Source organism: Strix aluco, chromosome 15 (genome assembly GCF_031877795.1).
Source record: "Strix aluco isolate bStrAlu1 chromosome 15, bStrAlu1.hap1, whole genome shotgun sequence".
NCBI classification, from domain to species: domain Eukaryota; kingdom Metazoa; phylum Chordata; class Aves; order Strigiformes; family Strigidae; genus Strix; species Strix aluco.
Window position 1 is genome coordinate 7,463,164 of NC_133945.1, and position 22,734 is coordinate 7,485,897.

Consider the following 22,734-nt stretch of genomic DNA (forward strand, 5'->3'; position numbering starts at 1 on the left):
AGTGACCACACTACACAAACAAGTACTTCAGCTTAAACTTGGGCATTTATTTGCCAAGCTGTAGACAGGGGGCATGCTTTTTAAGAAAGAATAAGTCAACACCAGCTTCTTTACCTCAGTCACGATTTTACAGACATTGGCCATCTCCTCCTGAACTGAGGATCTCCTGAAATTCAAGCCCTCTATTTAGAAGCTGCTCCCAATCTCCGATCATCCCTGATGTCTTTCTGTGCACTGAGTACACTTCCATTTCTTGAGACATACGCAGTTCCAAGCACTCTACATTTCAGATTTGGCAGTAACAAAAGTTATTATCGCAACACAGTCATTTACTGCTTAGATTTCCCATTCTTCATCAAATACTTTTTAAAAGTCTATTTGCCTTTTGGTAGTTGTGCACATGAAACCAGGGTCCTTTCTTCTCCCTATGCAAACGCACTGAGGCTATTTCATCTGCCATTTTATCACTCAGCAGATCTCAATCTTTCTCCCTTCAAGATTCATTTCAAATTTGACTAATTTGGTTCACTTTAGCCACCTTATTATCTAGAAACGATCTGGAAGAGGGAGTATTTGCAAGAGCACTGATCTTTGGGAATAACCCCTCACTGTGAGACCCAACCATTTACTCCTAACCCCGTTTCCTGTCTTTTAACCCGCTGTAAATCTATGAAAAACATTCTTGTCTTATGAGAGTTTCGTTTCTTTAAAGGCCAGGGACGAGAGGCCTGACCAAAATATTTTTAAAAGTACACTGTACAAGCAAATGCCTCACCTATGTGTACCTCCCCAACTAAAGAAAAAGAGCAGTTTGTTTTATTACTTGTTACAACTTCACAAGCTTTTGAAAAAAATGACTTTAACACCACACGCGATATTTGCAGAGGTAAATTTTACAATACATGGGAACACCTACTAGTCCTAAACACCACCAAGTTTGGCCAATGAAATAAATACCTGAAGAGTGAATCATAATCAGAACATAAGCAGGCACACGGACAATCAGGGTGCAATTTCACATGCTATCCCAAGCTAATTGTTAGCCAGCACCAAACCCAGTGGCCTCCCAACCCTCCAACTGCTTCTTCTCTCTCTTGCATCAAATCTAGCAATGACACAACAGCACAGTAAAACTAATCAACTTAAGGTCTCATAGAAAATTTGCTTTTTAGGGCTGGTTTGTTTTCTGTCACATCAGTGAAGTGACCAGGCTGCACAGCGACACAGTCACAAGCTCTGCTGCAAGGCAGACTGTGAGAAGAATAAAAACAATCCAATCCTGGCCTCACTTTTCGAAGGAGTTGATTAAACACAACATAAAGCTGTCAAGCTCTGAAAAACAGCAGCAGAAAGTGAAGAGACTTCATTACTGCCCAACTACACCAGATGCACTATGAACCTGTGCACCTGGTTTCAGAGAAGAAACCAAACGAACAACAGCAGGACCCAAAGCCCTGCTGTGCTCTCCAGACAGGCTGTAGCTAAATGAAGCAAAAATATTCATGGTTTTGCTGTAAAGCATGGGCAAGAAGCAGAATAAAAATTACAGCCTCACCAAGTGCAGAAATGGTTTGGAGAGAATTCTGCATTTGGGACATGCTTAGGATTTATTAGCTGAATTACCAACAAAGCTACACCCCAAAAGCAAGTGAGCTTGGAGTACATACGTGTGCAGGAGCCCCAGTTTATGGCAGCCCCGTTCCCCAACCTGGAAGCTTTGCTAGGGGGAAGCTTCTGAAGAAGGCTACTAGCAGAGAGTAAGTCTGGAAAAGCAAATGTAAAGTAAACATTTCAAGAAGAGAACACATTCAATTAAGTGAAATGAGCATTTTTCACTCTTCCAGAAAACTAAAAGATTTCACTTGTTCTGTAATAGACTTGAAAACCATTAATCCACTAATGCTGGCACAATTCTTTACCTTCGTATCTTTGATTCATGAAAACAAAAGCATTTAATGAGAATCACATTAATATCTATTTTCCCTTTTCTTGATGGAAAGACATGTTTTCTAATCCTGTTCTACTTTTAACTCACTGAAGACAATTTATTCTAAACTTCATTTTACTCTATTAAAACGCAAAGCATGACTGGAGTAGAATGATGATGGACTTTTTATCCCCCCCACGATGTAGCTGTACCAATATTCAAGATAAGTATTTTGGCAGTAGCAGTAACGCTCACTGAGAACTCTGTATACCTTTCAGTATCTGCTTTACAAACTCTCTGCTTCCACACCACACAAAGGAAGCATTTTACTTGATTACTACAGGTCTCGGAGCACCGTAACAGCCTGTTTTATGAGTAAGAGATCAAAAAGCTAAATATCCCTACTGCATAAAAGTGAGAAACCATTTCTAACCTCCGATCAAATACTTACATAGAAAGTTTACTTTTTTTTTTCCCAGAGTCCTCAGTGAATTAACTTCTCACAACAAACCACAAGGAAGTACAATGCACTTGCAACTTCAGCAAAAATCTGAGTTTGCATTTTTAACAGTACAGTTGCAAAGAAAGCAAAAAGTAAGACTAGTTGATTAAAGCTGCTATTCCTTGCTAACAACAGGAAAAGGGCTATCAGCTTGAACAGATTTCTTTAAAAGGTTAAACAGAGGGGAAGAGGGAGTTGTTAGTCTTGTTCAGTTTAGGTGAGCCTTCCTCATTTTCTCTTCCTTGGCCCTACTAGCCATCTTCTCTGTTTTATAAGTAGCTTGTCACCTTTAAATAGGTAGAAAAGGAAAGATACAAGAAGGTGAAGCTCACCTGGGCTATCAAGGGTAACCTGGAGGGGAATGCCCCATTTCCTTTTTCCTATTCCAATAGTTTCATGACACAAATAACCCCAATGAATTCACATGGTGCTTTTCTATATACAATGTGCAGACAGGAGGAATTCTTGACTGAACTCAACAGTTCTCTCTCACAAGAGATTAAATTCAGTAAATGAAATCTACAGGAGGAAACTATCTTTAATTTGCTAAGACTAACACAGAAATGAGGCCAAGCCACAAAGTCCTTAATAAACTTAGTTCAAAGAAACAGCCATATAAATCCACCTATATACAGGCTTTCAGCAGAATCCATTCAGATCTCTGGAATGTAAAACTCAAGCCAGGGTTTGTCTGCACTGATAAAATGCTCTTTGTTAACAAGCCTGAAGGTAAATATATACATAGTTCAGCTAAGTATTGACTGGAAATATATGGAAAAGCCTTTAATACCAAGTGGGCCATAAAAAGTGTGAAAATTAACACTAAACATAAGAAGTTCACCAGAAATTTGCATAAAATTTTAATTAACAGTATTATAGACAACATGTATTAGACATTTAATGTAACGTATAAAAAGTGAATTTTTGAAAACAGTTATTAATCCAGTCATTCTGTGATCTCGAGGCAGTCTCTACAGACACCTTAATTTACATAAAAATATCACCCCTTTCATGAACTACACGAAAAGATAACTATGAGTTTTCATCCAAAGATTCATACTGCAATTACAGAAAGATATTTTTCTGGTCATCACTAGACAATACAATCCTACAGCTCAAGCAGGTTTCTTTATTCAGGTCACAGGACAGTCCTCAACAGCTACGTGGCAACCAAGAGACCAAAACACCGCAACAGTGGGAGCACTGGTGGGCTACGGGCCATCGCAGGCCAGCCACGCTGCTGAGCGGCTCTGTATTATGAAAGCCCATCCTCAGTATCAAGGGATCTGAACAGCACCAGCTGACATATTTGCATCCCACTATAATTTCAAAGGAACCTAAGTGAATATAAAGCCTTAAAAGAGCCACCAAGAGCCTCTCCTGCCCAAGATGTGCTGAGGCAGCTGCCAGGAGAAGTTCCAACATGTTATAAAGCCAAAGCGTGTGCCTTACCTCTAAGCTGTGAATACACACAAACAGCTAGAGATCTGCTCTCCTTGCTATCAGGGTGGAATGACAGAGGCAGGCGATCCTCAGGGACCTGTATTCCAGGATAAATTGGAGAACCCAGGGCCTGGACAGCCAGTCTGCAAAGAATGAGGCTAAGAGGAAAGCGTTGCCAGATGCTGACTAAGGAAGAAGTTCCCCCAGACAGACAGACACGGACACCACACCTGCACAGAGCAAAAAGCACACACGCAAACACAACCCCAATCCTAACAATAAATCAGCTTCTATTTATAGCAAAGAAAAAGGATTCCCATTGTCTGAAACTGTAAATTCACATCCTAGTTTTCTTGTGGTAGCTCATTAAGTGTACAAATCCAAGCGCAGTGTGCTTTTAGAAATTCTTGTTTTCCACAGGCAGGAACCAGAAATCTTTGACAAAAAAACGGAGCACAAACCTTTATTTAAAATTCAGGAATATAACAATCCGGAACAAATGATATTTTTCTTATATCCAACACTGCTAGAGAAATTTTCAAACTTATTCTCTTTCACATTTTTTTCCCCCCATTCATAAATAATTCTTACAGAACAACTGGATGAGCAGAGGATATCATTATATTGCCTACAGTATAATATCCTACTGCAATACAAACATTGTTCCCAAAACCAAACAGGAAGAGGGGCAACTGTACGTTGTGGTCACTTGGAGAAGAGTACTAAGAGAAGCGAAGAAGCTTGGCACTATACATAAAAGCCAACAAGTAGCACACTTATTAGCTCTCTCTTGGTATTGTAGGGCAGAGAAAACAGCAATTCATGTGAGTAAAACAGTAAAATGAAGACACTGAAATTACCATCAATGGCCTTCCTCAACCTTCAAAATTATTTAGGAAATGAGTTACAAATACACATCGGCAAATGGTTTGAAGAACAGGGTTAACTCCAGAAGAAAGGTTTAATTTCCATTTTTCACAGCTTAAATGCTTGTCTCCTCAGTGTAATTTCTGAGAAGAGGAAATGGTTCAAAATTAAAAGTTTTGGAAGCTTTCCACTCTCTTTTACAAATGAGAGAACAAGGTCAGCTTTCACAGGCAGCAGGTGGCCAAATTATTTCTTTATTTAAAGAGTTAATGCTGAAAGATAATTCTCCTTCAAATTTATGCATATTCATGAACCCAAGGTTAGCTTCTACACTGATTTTACAGTCATGCCTCAGACTCGCAGAGGAAAAACTAACTCCAGCTTGTATGGCCATTTAGCCGTAAAACAGATTTAGAGCCACAAATTTGTTTAAGTTTTCTCTGTAACACCTTTTCTTACCACATGTCTACTTAAATTACCAGGGCAGGATTTGAGCTCAATGAAAAGCTTATCTCGTTACTCACAAAGTCTACAGAAAGGGGGGGGGTGGCAAGGAGCAGAAATCTAACTTTCATCTTGCAGCCTACACAGCAGCACTACGTGGCCACTTTACTTCAGGGACCCACCAAGCCAGAGTCACTGGTGCTCTGACATTCAGTTACATTTGACTTTGCAGCCTGTAAGGCAGCTGGAATTATTGACAGTGTGGGAAGCAGCTGCAAATATGCTCTGAAGTGCTGCGAAAGGGGACAGCCTGTGTAAGAGCCATGCAGATCACCGCAAACGACCCAAATCCAACCTACACTGGAGATCTAATTTTAGGATTACAAGCTTTGACAGCATCTCTTTAAAAATAACACATTCCTCCTTCTATGGCTGGGTCAAGTGTCATTGACAGTATTACCTGCATTTTACACGGCAGATCTGTTTATTTTTCACTAGTAATACAGCAAGTACCGGGTGTGTAATGAATAACAGAGTATTCAGAATTACAAAACGGCGTAAGGTCAAGCCATTACGCACTGAACCAGAAATTCTAAATGCAAATTAATCCAACATGGAAGTGAAAATACCTACCCAAACTCTCAAAAGGAATTTCTTCTCTGGGGACTACCTACTTGAATGAAAGCACTTTGTCTTTTATTCTCACAAACAGAGTAAGAAAAAAAAAAAAAAAACAAACCACAAACACCCAATGTGTGCCTTAACAAAAAGGTAACAATCTGAAATAAATCCAGTGTACCGGGTATATTTGAGTAGCATTTACAATTAAATTAAAGGCAGCGGAAGACATTTCTCTCCTTCCATATTTTCATTTCGGAAAGGAGGAATATACCTGATATTCCTGCCAGAGGATGTGTCTTAGAATCTATTACTAATTAGAAAAGTCCAGCCTTGTCACTTAGGCTGCTTACTGGGTGACAGGCACCTGCCAAAGGGAAGCCATTGTATCTCCTCTCCCAACAGCTCAGGGCCCTGACAGATCAGCTTGAACACAGGAGGAACTGTAAATAATACAACCTAAAAGTTACAAGACCACAAAATGTTAGCTATATTCTTAAGCTGCAGTGTTTTCTTATACAATTGCAATTTTTAAAATTAAAAGGTGACAAGAACTACTATATTCATATATATCTGTGCTGAAGCATAAGACTTGATATTTTGGGAAGGTACCTGCTACTTACAATTACCTAATGATTCCATTAACTAAATTCAGTTTGCACTTTATTATCATGAAGCAGACGTGACCATGTGCAGTTTCTCCTATCCACCTACACACCACAGACATGAAACCACATTAATAAATTCAGTAGGCCAAAGGCAAATGCTCATCATGACAAAGATTAGGGGGGAAAAAAAAGTTTAACTCCCCATGTTACTACTGGTAGAAGCTGAAAGACTAATTAATAATTTTACTTTATGACGTGATTTTCTAATGAAAAGTATTGTTCAAGGAACAGTGCAAGGTCTGCAAAGCTGTATCTGTCCATGCATCCAAAACACTACTATTTTCTTCAGTTTAAATTAAGTGTACTGGCTGCTACCACAAACTAGAAGCCTGTAAAGAAAAGGGAGACCGATTTATTGTCCCACCTATGTCCATCAATGCCCATTCAAGGCATAAAACTTCAAGTGCCATCACTTATAGCCACCACAGTTGCACACTCATCTTGAAAAGTCAACATGTGCTCTTAATTCAACTATCATAACTGGTAAAAATTAATGTAAGGTTACTTTAACCCTCAGAAATTAAGCTACATGCAGCTGTATGCTCATGACTAATTAAGTTGCTATAAAATTATAAAGCAGTAAACATATATCCTAAAATCCTCTATGCACCCGTCTGGAGGAACATTTTGGCCAAAAAACAGGGGGGTTGCACTAGCTTTTACCATTCAGCAGTCAGGCTCAGAGAAGAACTGAGGATGTGGCTTCACATTACACTTTATTCTCAGCTGGCTGAGAGCTGCTACTGAAGGCAGCGTCCTGCTCCTACCTGCTCTGCCATCACCCGCCAGATCTCGAGATAGAATCGGTTCAGCGAGCTGATCTGACAAACCAGGGGAGGTGAGGGGGAGATGGATAGCTGGGGTTTCTGACAGATCAGGTCACCAAACCAATTAGTCCCAAGGTCACTCTAATTACTTTAAAGTACACCGCAAATAAGGAAAGTAACATTCATTTCAGCAGCAATCTACAGTTACATTTTACAGGGCAAAATGTAAAGCTGCACCTTGAAAGCTCAAATTGCTGGTAAAGATGATGGTTTAGATTTGGGGCTTGCTTTCAGCAGATAGCAGGGCAAAAACTGGAAACGGTGCATTTTCTGGGAAATTGCCTTTTACTACCCACAGTTTCCAAAATCTTTTCCGAACAACCCTACCTCTTTCCCTCTCCCTAACAGAGCTGTCTAACGTACCTAGCCTCACCACCTTGGCAGGAAAAGCAATTCCACCCAAAGGAGCTCTGTTGGGCAGAAAGTATGTGCCCTCTCCTCTGGCTGCACAATAACCCTGCCACCAGCAGCCTGGATTTAGACTGGGTTATGCTTGAATGAAGCAGCACTCAAAAATACTGCTAGTCACTTTGGTCTACTTCAGTTCCTGATTTTGAGCTATATTCTTAAGTTCATCTTTGATGGAAGTGAATCACTAAAAGACCAAACAAAAAAATCAGCACATTTGATAAAAGGATTTTTCCTTATTACGCTACTTAAAACTTTCCAATTCCTTCATTCAGGCACTAATAAGAATCACTCCTATTCACAAATGCAAAGATTTGTTATTATTTTGCTTTATTATTATTTTGTTGATTTCTGTGGAATTAGGAAAAAAAAAAAAAAGGCTTGAAGATACCAGTGAATCCTACATTCTCCCATGCAGATACACAGAAATTTTCAGCTGTCATTGTAACAATTCCTGAAGTTTTCCAAATCTATCCTTCAGCAGTAATATTCTACCTACCCTCTTATCTATTCTGGATATTCAGACGGAAAATTATTTGAGTGGGAGGTTAGCTTGCTCTTCGCAAAGAGGATGACAAAGACTTGTTACTCAAAAGCATCTGTGCCTGTTCCATTATCAAAGGTCATTTTCTTCCAGTCGGCTCTTGCAGAGAACATGTTATACCCTCTCAGCTTTGATACTCTGCAACCAGCAACTCTGTACATGTCCTCAGGGCTCCATATACATCCTGTAAGGAGTCTGCATGTAGAAGACAATACGACCATGTGTAATCCAACACTCAAGCCACTGGTATTTCTGAAGCAGCTGATTATAGCTTGGGACATGTAAAAAAAAGAGATGCAAGTAAATCCCTCGTGTAGTACTACTACTATCTGTACCTCCTATAGCTGCCTGGTATCCCTGCACTGTTGAGCATTCTTTTAACCACTGTTTTAATGCAAGTCATTAAAACCATTCTCTCTCTTCAGATTTATAAACAGAATAAGAAAGTGACTTAAAACCTCACCCACTCCATTTTCTAATTTTTTTTCAAGAGCATTCCATCTAGTCCAAATGCACAGAAGAAATTCTAGCCCATTAACATCCACCAGCTAACAGAAGGGTAATGAATTCATCAATATTGCTAAAATGCGTGGGTACAGTAGCATGCTGAATCATTTAGTAACTACATTTGCTGCAAGAAGAGCTCAAACAACCCGCCTTACCCTGTCAGCAACCACCTTCCTGAAGGAGGAAAAATGAATGTATTAAGATCACCCTCAATTTTGTTATCCCTCTTGATGAGGTTGGTGGTGTCTCTACACACCAGTATCTGCATGCCGACCAAATAATCTCTGATGTTGCTCCCCTCTGGACATCATCTTCCTTAGCCAAGCCACCTGCACACTTGCAAGAAGCTCTCCTTGCTCATTTTTCTGCAAATGACAATAAGGACCTGGCTTTTCCTTGCTTGTTAATGTCCAGGTCAAATATGTTAAGTCTTGCACTGAGTTTTCAATTTGCAAAGAAAAAAAAAAAAAACAAAAACAACAAAAACCCACACACTGTAACAGTGCCACAGACTTGACTCCGATTTTTTTTTTCTTTGTTATCTATTTACAAAGCTATGGAGGTACCTCATCTTCCTCCAGCAAGAAGTCTTCCTATCGGTCAAAAGTTCAAAACATAAGAAAAGCCAAAAACTACCAAAATCAGTCATTCTTAAGAGAAAATACATTATGAACTAACATGAAAGTGTAACTACCAAAAAAAGCCCACACCTGTGGCTGGAACTACAGGCAGAGTAAGCATCACGGGGTAAAAAGGGAGGGAAGAAATCATAGTATGGAGTACAATGGTATTAAGTTATTGTTCTCGTAACAGCGAAAGGAAAAGGTATTTATTCTTTTAAAAAAAATCAGACTTAATAATATAAAGAAACAAAATTATCCTTAAAGTGTAGATTAGAAACTAGTTTGTTTGTTTTGCCTTGTTCAGGTATGCCAAGTCTGGTCTTTGCTGCTTCACTGCAGTTTTAAAATGATAGTAAGTACGCTGCACTTTTGTTTACACTTTCAGTTATAATGGTATCTACTCTAATTAAGTCCAAGAATAAAAAGGTTTTTGTTAAGGTAGCCTTTATAAGTCAAGTGCAATTAATTCAACTCTCAATACCTTAGCTTCCTTAATATAGATAATGTCTTAGAATACATACACTTACACATGTGTCTACATATCCTTAACTCCCACGGCTTAATTCAATTAATACTATTAAATCTTTAATGCTTAGCTTCAAAGGCTTTTTTTAATTTTTAATAGCTCTCATAGGTTAGCACGAATGTTTTAAGTCTTTCTACTATATTTTAAATAAACTCCTCTTTTCTTTCCACTTTGATGTTTGCCTTTCTGACAACCCTATACTCTGTGAAGCTGCTGGAACTTTGTTTTCTGTGAAATGATGACATTAAAAACTCAAAAAGTTATGTTAATCACTGAGCTGTAATCAGGGATTTTTTTTCCTCTCACCTGCCCTCTGGGCTGGGAGTTGGCAACAGAACCACTTTAATCAAAACAATGTAGAAACCCATGAGGAGAGAGGATGCAACCAGGAGGGAGGGGGCTTTTATTTGCATCTGTTTAGCATGTAAGCAGAAGGCGGGGCTTAATTCTCTTTTACTCTGGTTTCCCATGAAAGGAGAAAATACAAAAGTCACCATATTTTATTAAAATAGTTAAAATAGGAGTTTTGACGAGCTTGAGGGAAGCACAAGCCTCGTGGCATTTAAAGACACATCCGTTTCACACGTTCGATAGGCACTCAAATGTGGTTTTAATTGTGAAGCTTTGTAACAAGGGCATTACCATCATTAGCTGACCAAATTTAAGCTCCAGTTGATATATACATGCATTTACACAGGCACACACATCTATGGAATTTGCCAGTTCTGCTACCTAGTAAAAGTTCCACTGCGAGCACGCTGTGCGAATACCAAGGCAACTCACACCAGCGCGTTTCTCCCCCTCTCTTACTCTCCCTACCTCAAGACCCCTACCCACCTTCTGCTGCTCAATTTCTAAGCTTTGAATTTGTGAGACAAGAGAGACAAAGTTTTGAGGACATATTTCAAGCCTTTCTATAAAGCATAAAACTAAAACAAGAAAAAAAAAAAAAACAAACACAGACTTTCCTCCTCCTTTAAAGTTTATTTTTCATCTGAGTAAGAAAAAGAAATCCCTTCTTAAGAAAAAACTAAAAATCAGCATTTCCAGGGACAGGAAAAGGTGCTATAGTATTATATACACTATCCAAGCTGACCACAAAAAAAAAAAAAAAAAAAAAAAAAAAAAAGGATTAAAAATCTGGCTCCGTCCCAAGGCATCCAGACATGATTTTGTGCTGGCATGCACATAACAAAAATATTTCTGCATTCAGGATGTTCAAGCATGTTTCTTGCATTTACACCTGGAAAACTAACAGTACTGAAAAACGATGTGCCATGTTCGGCATCAAAAGTCAATGACCAGTCCCAGATCAACGGATCCCTCACACGTTCAAAGTACGTGCTTACATACTTTGATCTAGATCATAAACTGCATAAACAGAAAACCCCTCATAAAGCATATTAAAAACAGTATAATGAAGACAACCTACAAAACTATCCTGCTATTCTTCACCTCTTCAACATTTCAGCAGCCTGCAATGCAAGCAGAGAGCTCCCACCACACAGAGCACTCGCCAGTATTACACACCTTCAAGTTATACAACGTGCTCTTTTAAAGCTGATATAAATACTTTCTTGGAGGCATCATATGTTTGTATTATTGTGAAATTGAATATATGCAGACACTATTAGTTGGCAGATAGACACCAAAATGTCAATTATACTATTCAGCGTGCTTAAACCAGCAGGCTAGGCAAAAGGAGATTATTCACTAGGTAGTCAAACGTAAAAAAAAGCCAGACATTTCAGTCTGTCTCAGTGTTTCACAAAGGGGTCAGCGATTTGTTAATTTTGAATGCAACACTTAAGCAGTTTTGCAGACTAAAAACTCTCAGATCCTTTGATGATATACCTCAGTGCTTCTCTGCAATAAACCAGTTTAAAAGTGATTTTGCTGTCACACAAGCTTTTATTCTTCAACTTCTCTAAAATTTAAGAATTCTGAAAGCCAAGTAAAACCAACTATAAACATTCCTGTATTTTACTTATTAAATCTTCCCAAGAGAACCAGTAAACATATAAATACAAATAGCTTTCAGAGGAGTCACCCAGGTACCAATCCTATAAAATCTTCAGAAAGCAGTTACTTTGCTGAAGAAGTATAAAAAAATGGGCTGTTTAATTATAGTCTGGTACAATGACAGTCTTCCTGTAGTTCTGAGTAGCATGTAGAAATTTCTGCTTTAAAAATATACACAAGGAAGTTGTAGAGATTCTCAAAAACTACAATTACAATACTAAATATTGATTTCTGATTTGCATACTTCTAAGAAAAGTACTTGGTGTCACCTAGGCTATTTATCTAAAAACATTCCAACGCAGGCATTATCTTTACTTTCTGAGAAACACTCTCCTAAACTGGTAGACAAAGTTTAACTTAATGAACTCTGCTCAACAACAGCAGCAAAAATATAGTAACACTCCTCGTCAGTAATAAGCATTCCAAGCCCTTAAAAAAAATTTAAAAAAAAAATGCACTGCAAGAAGCATAGTATTACAAGAAGCAATCATAAAACCATGCAATAAACCAGTATGGGCTCAGAAGGCAAATATTTCATTAGGTAACAGAACAGATGCGAGTCTTATGCTTTCAAATGGTCATTACAGAAAGAGGTTTTTATCAAATGATGAAATACCTGGGCAAGGGCATTTTAAAGAGTCACCAGATCTTCCCTGGATCTGAATACTGCTGGTAACGCACGATTCAGATCTCTCTCTAAACCGACATTACTAGCCACATTCCAGCAATGTCACAAAATGGTAGGGTGTTTCACTGATTAATTAACTAACTGAATAATTAAAAGCATTAAAGTTCTGTTTTTCAAATAATAATTGAAGTGCTTTCCTTTACATATACCACATGACAGAGTACATTCTGCTTGACCATCCATCAGAGAACAGGCAGGCGTGTTAAAATAGTTCTATTTAGAACTGAAGGATAAGGATTAACGAATGATCTTAAATTTTGGCTGATTTCACAGGGTTAGGCCAAACATCTATGCCTTACTGCTGCTGTCACAACCTTCATCCCTGTCCAAACAGAGCTGACAGATAGTAGAAAGGCAGCTGCAGCAGCAATTGGGTCAACAGATTTGGCTGAAGAAATCCTCACTACTTAAAAAAAAAAAAAAAAAAAAAAACAAACAGGAGAATGACAAAATTAAAATGCTGCTTGGGACCTGTTCACCCAGTTAGCAACAGACAACTAGCCACTTGGGAACAGATTTCCTACCTACAAGGAAACATGTTTGAGGGAGTCTGTTGTGCCTGTGTCTCAGGGGAGGAAGTTACCTTTAAAAATACTTTGGTTTGCCTTTCCCTAAGGAATATTAGAACTGTATATATCAGATATTTTAGCAGTGTTTGTCCATGAGGTCCTGCAAAGGTCTTATATGTGAACTGTACAACCCTTACACCAGTGAGCAATTACTCATGCGATTAGTCCCAATGAAGTCAGAAGAACTGTTTGAGAAAGAAATTGCTTGCCAACCTAAGGGTTGCACAATCAGAAGGAGAAAAAAATTATAACAAAAACACAGAGGGGGATAAATTGCATCTGACAAAAACTACAATCACGAAAAAGCTGGTGACAGATTGTTATTTAAGTACAAGGAAGTGATTTAAACAGTCAGGAGCAGTTGTAATAAGATTATACGATTCTCTATTAAGATTCTTAAAATGTCTTTGTTCTAGAAAAGCTATGAAAAGACCATTGCCCTTGTAAAGGTTCAGAAACTACAAAATTGATGTTAAGTCTAGAAATTAATATGATTTCAAAGTGCATAAAGAAAAAAATTTAAAAGAACATCCCTGACACCATTAGCACCTTTGTCATCCACGCTGACATTTTTAACTAGCATGAGTACAACATACACTGCAGCATTCCTGAATGGCGAAACTCAACCAAAGAGAACTGACCCACCAAACAGAAGCACAGAGCTCACTCTGCTTGGGTTTCTACTTTTAAATAATGAAAACTACCACTTTGATTTTAGAAGACATCACGTTATGTGAGTGACATCTTCAGAACTGCAGGAAAGTCTCTATAAGTTGTACTGCAGGAGATTAAATCAATGTCTGGCTGTTGAATTTCTTCAGAGAAACAGATGTGCATTTTAGCCACGGCCCCCAGACTCCACCATCTACCCTTAAGTAGTCACTTCTAGAATGGCAGGCCCCAAAATTGGCCATGAGTATAACTACTGCTACACTGAAAAACAAACAAAGCAAGTGAGTCTTCTGATTTCCATCTTGAAGGATGGACATAAAACATCTCTAGGTAAGGTGTCTGGCATGTTTTTAAACTAATAAGCAGCTCTGAACTTTTAAAAAAAAAAATCACTTAATTTGTAAAAATATTGTTCATTGAGTGCTGCACTATAAGCATAAAAGAGCAGGCGATTCACAGATTAATATTTTACTGTAAGGGATAAGAACAGAAATTTCCGTTGAAAAAGAACATCCACAACACACTGGGTCTAAAGGTGACCAAATCCGTGCCATAGGAAACATGTATATGACCCGACCAGAGAGAGGAACCAGGACTGCTATTCAAATAAGCACTAAAACAGATGTATACATGTGCAAAGTACAAGGTAATTATGAGGGCAAGAAAGCAGGAGGAGATAGAGGCAAGTCTAAAAGACAAAAGACAGGTTTGTACCTTGCCTACAGAAGCAGACTGCATGCAGGCGTTCTCCTGCCGGGGTCAACACTCCAAAACTATTCTGCTTCTCGTGCCTTGTACACTGACTATTTATTATACAGTTACATGACAGAAGACTCAGCAACTGTAGACAACATTAATAAAACAGCACTTGGAGGAAAGACAGGAGCAGTCAATGATGTGGAAGAAAACTGCAGAGGTCTCATGCAAAAATTTCAACTCATTACTTTAGGAGTAGAGCTCCCAGAGCTGCCTAAGTGTGGAAGGAGAATCATTACTTGAAAAGAAATTGTATGCATCAGGACAAGAAAACATGCTGTGTTTGAGATTCGTTAAAACTTTACCCAGCCACCTCCACCATAAAACTTAGATAAGGGGAGCCTCCAACGCGGAGATGTACCCAGTTCTGGGCTGGGACTGGTTTTACCCAGTCGTGCTGCTGGAGCCAGCTGCACTCACGCTGCCGGTGGGGACCTGCTCGCGCCTGAGCAATCCTCTGCCCCGGACTCGTGTTTCCCCACCTGGAAAGAGCTGGCTTTTTCAAGTGGGCGTGCAAGCCAAGGCACAGGCAGTGTGAACAGACCAAGTGTGACCTTGAATCAAGGCCCGAGTTAGAGGCATTTATGTTAACAGCCCTGGGTGACATGAAAACAGATATACACGCTATTAACAATTAACGCAGTACAGGGCACTGGTTCCGAGATCAATTTTTAAGTTCAATTTTTGTAACAATACCAAAAAGAAGAGCTAAAAATTATCTATACAGAAGAAAAGCATTTCACTGAGCATAGTGATTCAAAGTAATATTTCCATATAAAAATGCACAACAGTGAATTACAAACCAAATTGTGGTAAACCTCTCCAGTTGCCAGTGACGCTGCAAGTCGAAAACACAGAACACTTTTAAACTAATTTTCTAATCAGTATAATCATTTGTACAAACTCCACTATTCACATGTATTTAACTTCTTGTGGTAACTCTGAACTTATATATTACAGTTTGAAGGAACTCAATTTCAGTAATTTAAGCTACTCTCTCCTTAAAAACTGCCTACAACCTCTAGTTACCTACAAAGCACACCTCATAAGTCTATGATCCAACTATTTTGCCTCTTCTCGATAGTTTGGAGCATCGATATAAAATCAACCAAATCCCAAATTTGAAAACCAAAGACAAAACTGTTATTTGCAAAACGATAAAGAAGCATTAACAGCTTTTCTGTAGCTTTCTACCTCCTGCACCACCCACCGAGAGGTTCAACGGCAACAACCACTTAGTTCTAGATCCATCCTGATGCTTACGGTCCCTGAATTCACTTATTCTGACGTACAAACATTCTCAATTTTTTTCCCCCCACAGAATAGGAAAGCACTCCTGTAACAGCCACCTCAACTGATTAATTCTGGGACATTTTATGGCCTACTATTCAGCACATAACCAGTATGTAACCAAACTGAAGTATACCAATGTTAGCAGACCTACAATTAGACCTAGCAGGTTTCATTCTAAAGGACAGCATACATGTTGTTCTCCTCCACGGTGTCTCATGCCTTCTTAATGAGCAGCCAGGCTACTGAAATACACAAAAAAAAACAAACCCGCTGTTCTTTGAAGCACTTAAGACAGCAGGATACTAGTACGTTTCGATACTTTCCCTGCACAGATCAGAGCAAGGCAAAGTGGAAAAAGAACATTACAGACATTCATACAAACCAGGCACCTTTCATTTTCTATTAGCAAGATCCCGAGAGACAATTTAGTGCTCTGCAAATATGGCACTGGAAGACTGGAAAGTTGCTTCCTGAGTACCAGTCATTAAATAAAGATTTTAGAGTAACTTATATTCTTCTAGACCAGGCAAAACCAATAGCCATTTCCCCATCCTACGTACGAGACCTAAGAAAAGCAAGATCATGAATATCGTAACTACTCTGTAATGTATTTCTCCTAAAACAAGATTATCATTTAATGATTTCTCTCTAAAAAAAAAAAAAACCTAAACACAAAAACAAAACACCAATTTCTGTATCAAGAAAGACTATCAGCATTTTTATGAAGTAACAAATTAGGCCTTTAGCATTTCATAGCAGTGATCCAAGATTTGAGGCTTCTTAAAAGCTCCAAGTTTTAAAGCAATCAAATGGCTGACAGCTGGAACAAAATTAGCATGATTAACCAGTTATGTAAATAATGATGCGGTCAGTACAAGCTGAATTCATTTATGCTCATTGCATTATACAGCACTGCTTGCGCTGGACATCAGATGTTTGTCAACTATTCATTAAAAATGACTGTAGGAATAATGGACATGAAAAACAACGTGCACATTACTATCCAGGCTACCCGGCAGCCAGGTCTCAGGTATCTCTTCTCCTGTCAGGACAGGACCACCAGGTAACTCGCAGATAGGACTTCTCTTGCTCAAATATTATCCAACGCTATTTAGCTCCTACCTAGGGAACTGGTCAATTATTCCTTCTAAAGAGAGAGGTCCACCATGTTAATATCTCATTATATTTCATTTCTTAAAGGCAGATACTAATTTTCATTTGTCAGCAGATGTGAGACTCAAGCTACCACGTAGAACCATCGTCACACCGGGATGATGTCGCATAGTTACTTTATGGCATCAAGGAAGTTACAATCAGGGCTCGTCAGTCAAACTTCCTGAAGTGTAACTTGCAGCCAATTCGGCCTTATCAGAATTAGTCTTCAGGAATGCATACTCATGGTTATTTTGTACTCGATAATTTCTGATAACGTAGTTAAATATTTAATATATGGAAGATTATCTTTGAAATTCTATCTAGCTAGTTTGCCATTACTTTGCGTTTATAAAAGAAAATTTATCGAGTTTTGATTCTTCACAACAAAACCCTATATATGAGTTTGCTCGAAAATAATGGGTCCAAGAATCAGCCAAGACAAACATATTTAGAAGTACCTCCTAAATAGGCTGTATTTTGCTAAAGATACCATTACAATATATTTATATTTTTAATCAAAAACCATTCTAACATCCCATATTTTACACCCTAACAATCCAATTTTCTATGACCTTGTCTCGCACAAAACACAGCAACACACTGGAATTATGCAAGAGTTCCATATTACCATAAAACATGTATTTCAGTGGAGAGCATAATAAAACTTAATCTTGTGGCCTGATTTGCATTTTGAGCTCCTAAAGTCAGCCTCTACGGTCCCTAGCATCCGCAACACACCTTAACAATCCAAACAAGTATTTTAGGCCTCCGGTTGAAAATGTATGTATATGTATATAATTCAGGGTATTTTCTTAGTAGATTAAGAAAAAGAAACGTGTCTAATTCATGTAAATTTTAAACATAACTTAGCTTTTCAAATCAGTGATGACACCATACTTAAGAAGGGGGAGGGGGGAAGCATTATATACCCCTTGGCCAAATCAAACTGAGACCAAACGTTATCGATATGCCTTACGGCTTTAAAATGGGAAACTTCCATTGTGGCTTGCCTGTGATAATTCTTGTTTCAATATACTTCACAACAACAGCAATGCTTATAATACAACGCAGCTCACTGACTACCCAAAACCAATCTGTAGCATCAAAGGTACTGCAGAAAGATTGAGAAATACATATATATATATATGAAAAATAAACCCTAAAAAATAATTGAAAGGACTACTACACATCTTCCAAACCGACTGCAAAAATAAAAGCGATCCCACAGCACCACAATTAAGGTTAATAACGCAGAGGCGAGGTGACGGCCACCGGAACCACCCGCCCCCCCCCGCCGGGGCAGGCCGCCGCCAGCTCCCCCCCCAGCCCCGGCCCAGGTGGCTCCCAGGGACGCGGCCGGCCCGGGAAGCCAGGCCCAAACTTTCGGCCGGAGGCTGGCGGCGAAAACCCTTCCGGCGGCTGCCGGGCCCTGAGCGGGACGGAGCCCGCACCCCGAGAGGCGAAAGGGCCGGGGGCGATCGTGTCCCCCCCCCCCACCCCCGGCAGCACCGACCCGGCGGGTCTCGGAGGCGCGCTCCCTGCTCCCGCGGCCCCGCCGCCGGGCTGCCATGATGGGCAGTAACTGTTGCTGCCCACCCAACGGCGACAACAAAGGCCACCCCGGCCCCCCGCCGGGGCTGCCCCGCCGTGTGTCCCCCGGTTCCCCCAACACACACCCGGCGCCCCCCGCCCCGCCTGCCCCGGGGGCCCATCAACCGCCGCCCCCGCCCCGCAACCAGCCGCCGGGCCCGTTCCCTCCCTCCCGGGGAGGCCCGGAGCCCCCCGGGGGGCCCTTCCCGCGCCCACCCCGCACCCCGCTGCTGAGGGGAAAGGCGGGGGGAGGCTCTTCCGCCGCCGTCCGTCCGTCCCCTCCCGCATCCCGCGGCTCCCGGACTGACCTGGCGCTGCGTGCGGGGGGTGCGGGAGGAGCGGGGAAGGGGCCGCGGGAGGCGCGCAGGGGGGTGTCCCGGTGCCCGGCGGCCGCCGCCGCCTCTGGCTCGGTTTGACACCCACACGCACCATCCAACATGGCGGCGGCCGGGGGGGGGAGGTGGCGGAGGAGGCGGAACCGGCCGCGCGCGTCCCCGAGGCGCGGCCCCGGCCCGGGCGCGGCGAGGCTGAAGGGCGGGGGGGGGGGACGGGACGGGACATGGCGGCCTCGGCCTCCGCCCGGGCAGCGCTGCCCGGCCCCTTCCCTCCTCACCCGCCAGCGCGGCCTCCGCCGGCCATGGCGGGCTGCTGCCGGCTCTCCTCACGGCCAGGCCCGCCGCCCCCTCAGCCGAGCAGGGTGGGGGGCAGCCGGCGGGCAGGGTCCTAGGAGAGGACCCGGCTCCTACTCGGGCCCATCGTGTCGTCTGATGGAGGGGAAACGCTCGGCAAGGCCTGGGGAAGCCGAGGGGAGCCCCTTCCGCGCTCACATCGCCAAGGGGAAACCGATTTCAGGGCGGGGAAGCCTCATTTTGGAGGCAGGAGAGGGGGTCCCCCCAAAAAACAGAGCCCCGGGTGGGTGGCCAGGCCCTGAAGCGGCTCCCATCGCTTCACGCAGTGCGATACTGCACCGTTACCCGCCTGCTGAAGGCACCGATACAAAATAACAGAATTTATGGATCGGGGGACGCTTCGGGATGGTGGGGGGAGCTTTCTGGTCACCACACTCGGTGATCCGAAGGGGAGCTCAGAAGAGACACGCAGGCGGGAGAAGCCAGGCAGTCTGGGTGGGTTGGAGCCCGTGTCCTTCCCCTCTGAGGATAATGACTAAACCTGCGTCCAGGATGGCAGGTTGGAAGAGGTTAGCAGTCTCATTGTAGTTCTCCCTGAATATATTTGTTCCCATCGTAAAACCGTGAGACAATTCAAGGAAACGGGACATTGCTGTTCAGGAGACAGTAGGGTTGGTGCGGGTCAGGGGAGAAGCTGGCTCGCAGGACTCTGCTCGTATTACACTTGGCTCCGGGTAGTGCTACTGGTCATTTAAAACCCAAATTCCCGATGAATCTCGCCTTACTAAAGCATAACAAAACAAAGGAAACTGGGAGCAAAATCCAGTTTATAAGGTATTGCTTTTCAAGTGAAAAGAAGGTCAGGCTGAGCGCTGAAAACTTACAGCCCAGCCCTTTCTCCCATGGAGCCTGTAAAAAAATTGCCACGGAATCGAGGTTTAAATACAGAAGAACAGGGACTGCAGTGAAATACTGAGTAAGCTGCATTAAAAGCAACTTGTTTAGAAATGCTGCAAGTTCAAATGCTTTGAATACCATCTGGTAGCTGGGAAGCCAAGTCTTCTGCAGCTAGCTGCTATGCTGGCTTAGCTGTTAACCTTGAGCTAGGAGAACTAGGCAGAATTAAATTCTGGTTGAAAAAATTAAGGATTGGCACACATCTGATGCTATCAGCAGGAGCTGAAAGAATACTTCCCTCTTTTCTTCTTTAGAAGAAAATGGCAACGATGGAAACCTAACATTTCTGTACACGTTCATTAATCCTAATGATTAGGTGCTGACAGCTCTAAAGAACGAGAAGAAAGACCTTGGTTAAAATAAAATGGGAAGAACAAGATTGTTCCTGCTGCCTTTTCTCCTGCCTTCCTTCCAGGTCTGGGCAGACAACTCTGCCAAGCAGGAGGCGGCTTCCTCTCCCTTCCCAGCCCCATCCCAGGTGTCTCCATCTACAGCATAAGTGTACGAATCAACGAACCCAGCAAAGAGCTCCTGCAGCTGGCACGCCTGTATCAACAAAACTGTATTTTCTATCAACCAGATCAAGCCACTTAGCACAAGCTAAAGAAGCCAGCCAAGTAAAATGGCACTTTTTTATATTACACCCATGTTAATGCCTTAAATCACAGTGTTCCTGCTACACTGGTCAGGTACTGGACTGATACAGCTGCACCAGCAGAGATTTGCCCAGGCTGCAAAGGGACCATCCCTTCTGGTGGTCCCCTGAGGACATTCGCAGTGAGAGGGGGCTCATGGCAGTGGATCTATGGCTCTCGTTTCATGTTAGCGATGGGAAGTTGCTGCTATTCGTCCTGTGATTTTAAACCCAGGAGCTAGCATAGAAAACTTTCCATCCCAGCACTGCCCCATCCCTCTTTCGAGCAGGCTCTACCACACCTTGGATGTTGACCCAAGCTGCTCTATCAAATCGTTCCTAGCCCGCAACATTTCAGCTGTGTTGGCAGAGCCAGAGTTCAAGGCCGTTATTTGCATACGTTCCGCATCAGAAGCCGATAGCCATGGCAGCTCCCCAGTAGCTGCTCCGAGGGCAGCATGTGGAGAAAGCAGATGGGCCCCTTGCATGCCACGGAGCAGGAGGAGGATGAGCAGCGCTCCAGCACCATGTCTGATATGCAAGAGATTCTCCCAGCAAAGACAAGGCCAGCACAGTCTCCCCCATCTCTGCCCAGCCACGGCTACCCTCCCAAGTAACCTAGCGAAGAGCGGCTGCCAGGAAGCCACAGGAGGGCCTGTTCCACAGCCATAACGTGAATATCGCCCACACAGCAACTACCGCCACGTGGGGCTGAGCACACCACTAATTAGCTAATGAGTTTGTTCCAAATGTCTGGCCACGGTGTGAGTGACAACAGGAACAGCACTTGAAAAGCACCAAACAATGACAAGTACATTCATCTCTTCTCACTGACCCCAGCCTCGCATTAACAAATAGGTCACAAACAACAGTGCTTTACAGTGATCTAATCCTCCAGCCATATGTCGGCTGACCGAAAAAATACGGAAAAAAAGCTGCACAGAGAACACCAAAAAGCTCTGCAAAAATTCTAAGGAAAACTTGATAAATATATCCCTGCAGTTCGAAATTTGATTTCCTCACTCTATTGTTTCTCATTTCCTGAGAGCTGGCTTGGTGGATCACATTTTCTGCTTCTGTCTCCAGTGCTTGTAACCAAACAGGACTGAATCTCATTATCCTGATGCATGGCTCTAGCTGTATGCAATCCGATCTCTAAATCACACTCATTTTTGCTCCATTACCGATTTTCCTTCTCACTCTTAACCTATAGGTCTTGAGAGGAATCAATTCAAAAATGGAGACTAGCATCATCTAATGAAGGTGTGTTTAATGTTCAGCACTTAAGTCTGTATTAAGTAGCCAAGGAAGAACCTGCCTCGTGTCTCAGAAGCTTGAGCACCCTCCACTCACGCCGGCTCCAGTGGGAGCTGGCCTTTCTCAGCCTCCCTGGGAAGCCACGTGCTTCCACATAGGGTGAATAAGGACTTAAGGGCCCAATTTGGGAAATCTGCTAATTAAATGAGAATCTGGGCAAATGCAGTCATTATTGTCCTTAGAGCCAAAGAAGTAAGACATTTCTCAACAAGCACAGGCCCTCTTCTGAATTTTCTGAACCTTCTGCACGTTGCTGACAGTGATACAGAATATATTCAGACTCATACAAAGTGATGTTCACCCCAGGTTATTCCCTCCTGGATTCATGAATATTTCATTGAAATATGCAAAGTCTGAATTACACTCTTGTCTGCTTTGATTAGACACATGGATCCACAGGGTCTGCAGCCCTACCATACATACAGGGCTTGCCTGCAAGCCAAGGAGAACCAAAATAAAAGTTTAGTTCCCATCATATTTAGTTTGGTTTAGGTTATTTCTTCAAACATCTTTAAATAAGTCTAGTCACAAGGAGCAAAATCAGAAGA

The 22,734-nt window shown here is 41.9% G+C and overlaps 1 protein-coding gene across 5 annotated transcripts in view; it reads right to left on the minus strand.

The window, feature by feature from the left end:
- Window positions 1-19,110, minus strand: part of EPN2 (epsin 2) — a 46,797-nt gene extending 27,687 nt beyond the window's left edge. For 4 of the 5 annotated variants that reach the window (XM_074840354.1, XM_074840351.1, XM_074840352.1 and 1 more), the window contains exon 1: window positions 18,958-19,110. The gene's annotated coding sequence lies outside the window, so the exon portion shown is untranslated. Of the gene's footprint in view, window positions 1-3,881; window positions 3,900-18,957 lie in introns of those variants that run through there. The other variant, XM_074840350.1, reaches the window with a different exon arrangement.
- Between the last annotated feature and the right edge of the window lie 3,624 nt (window positions 19,111-22,734).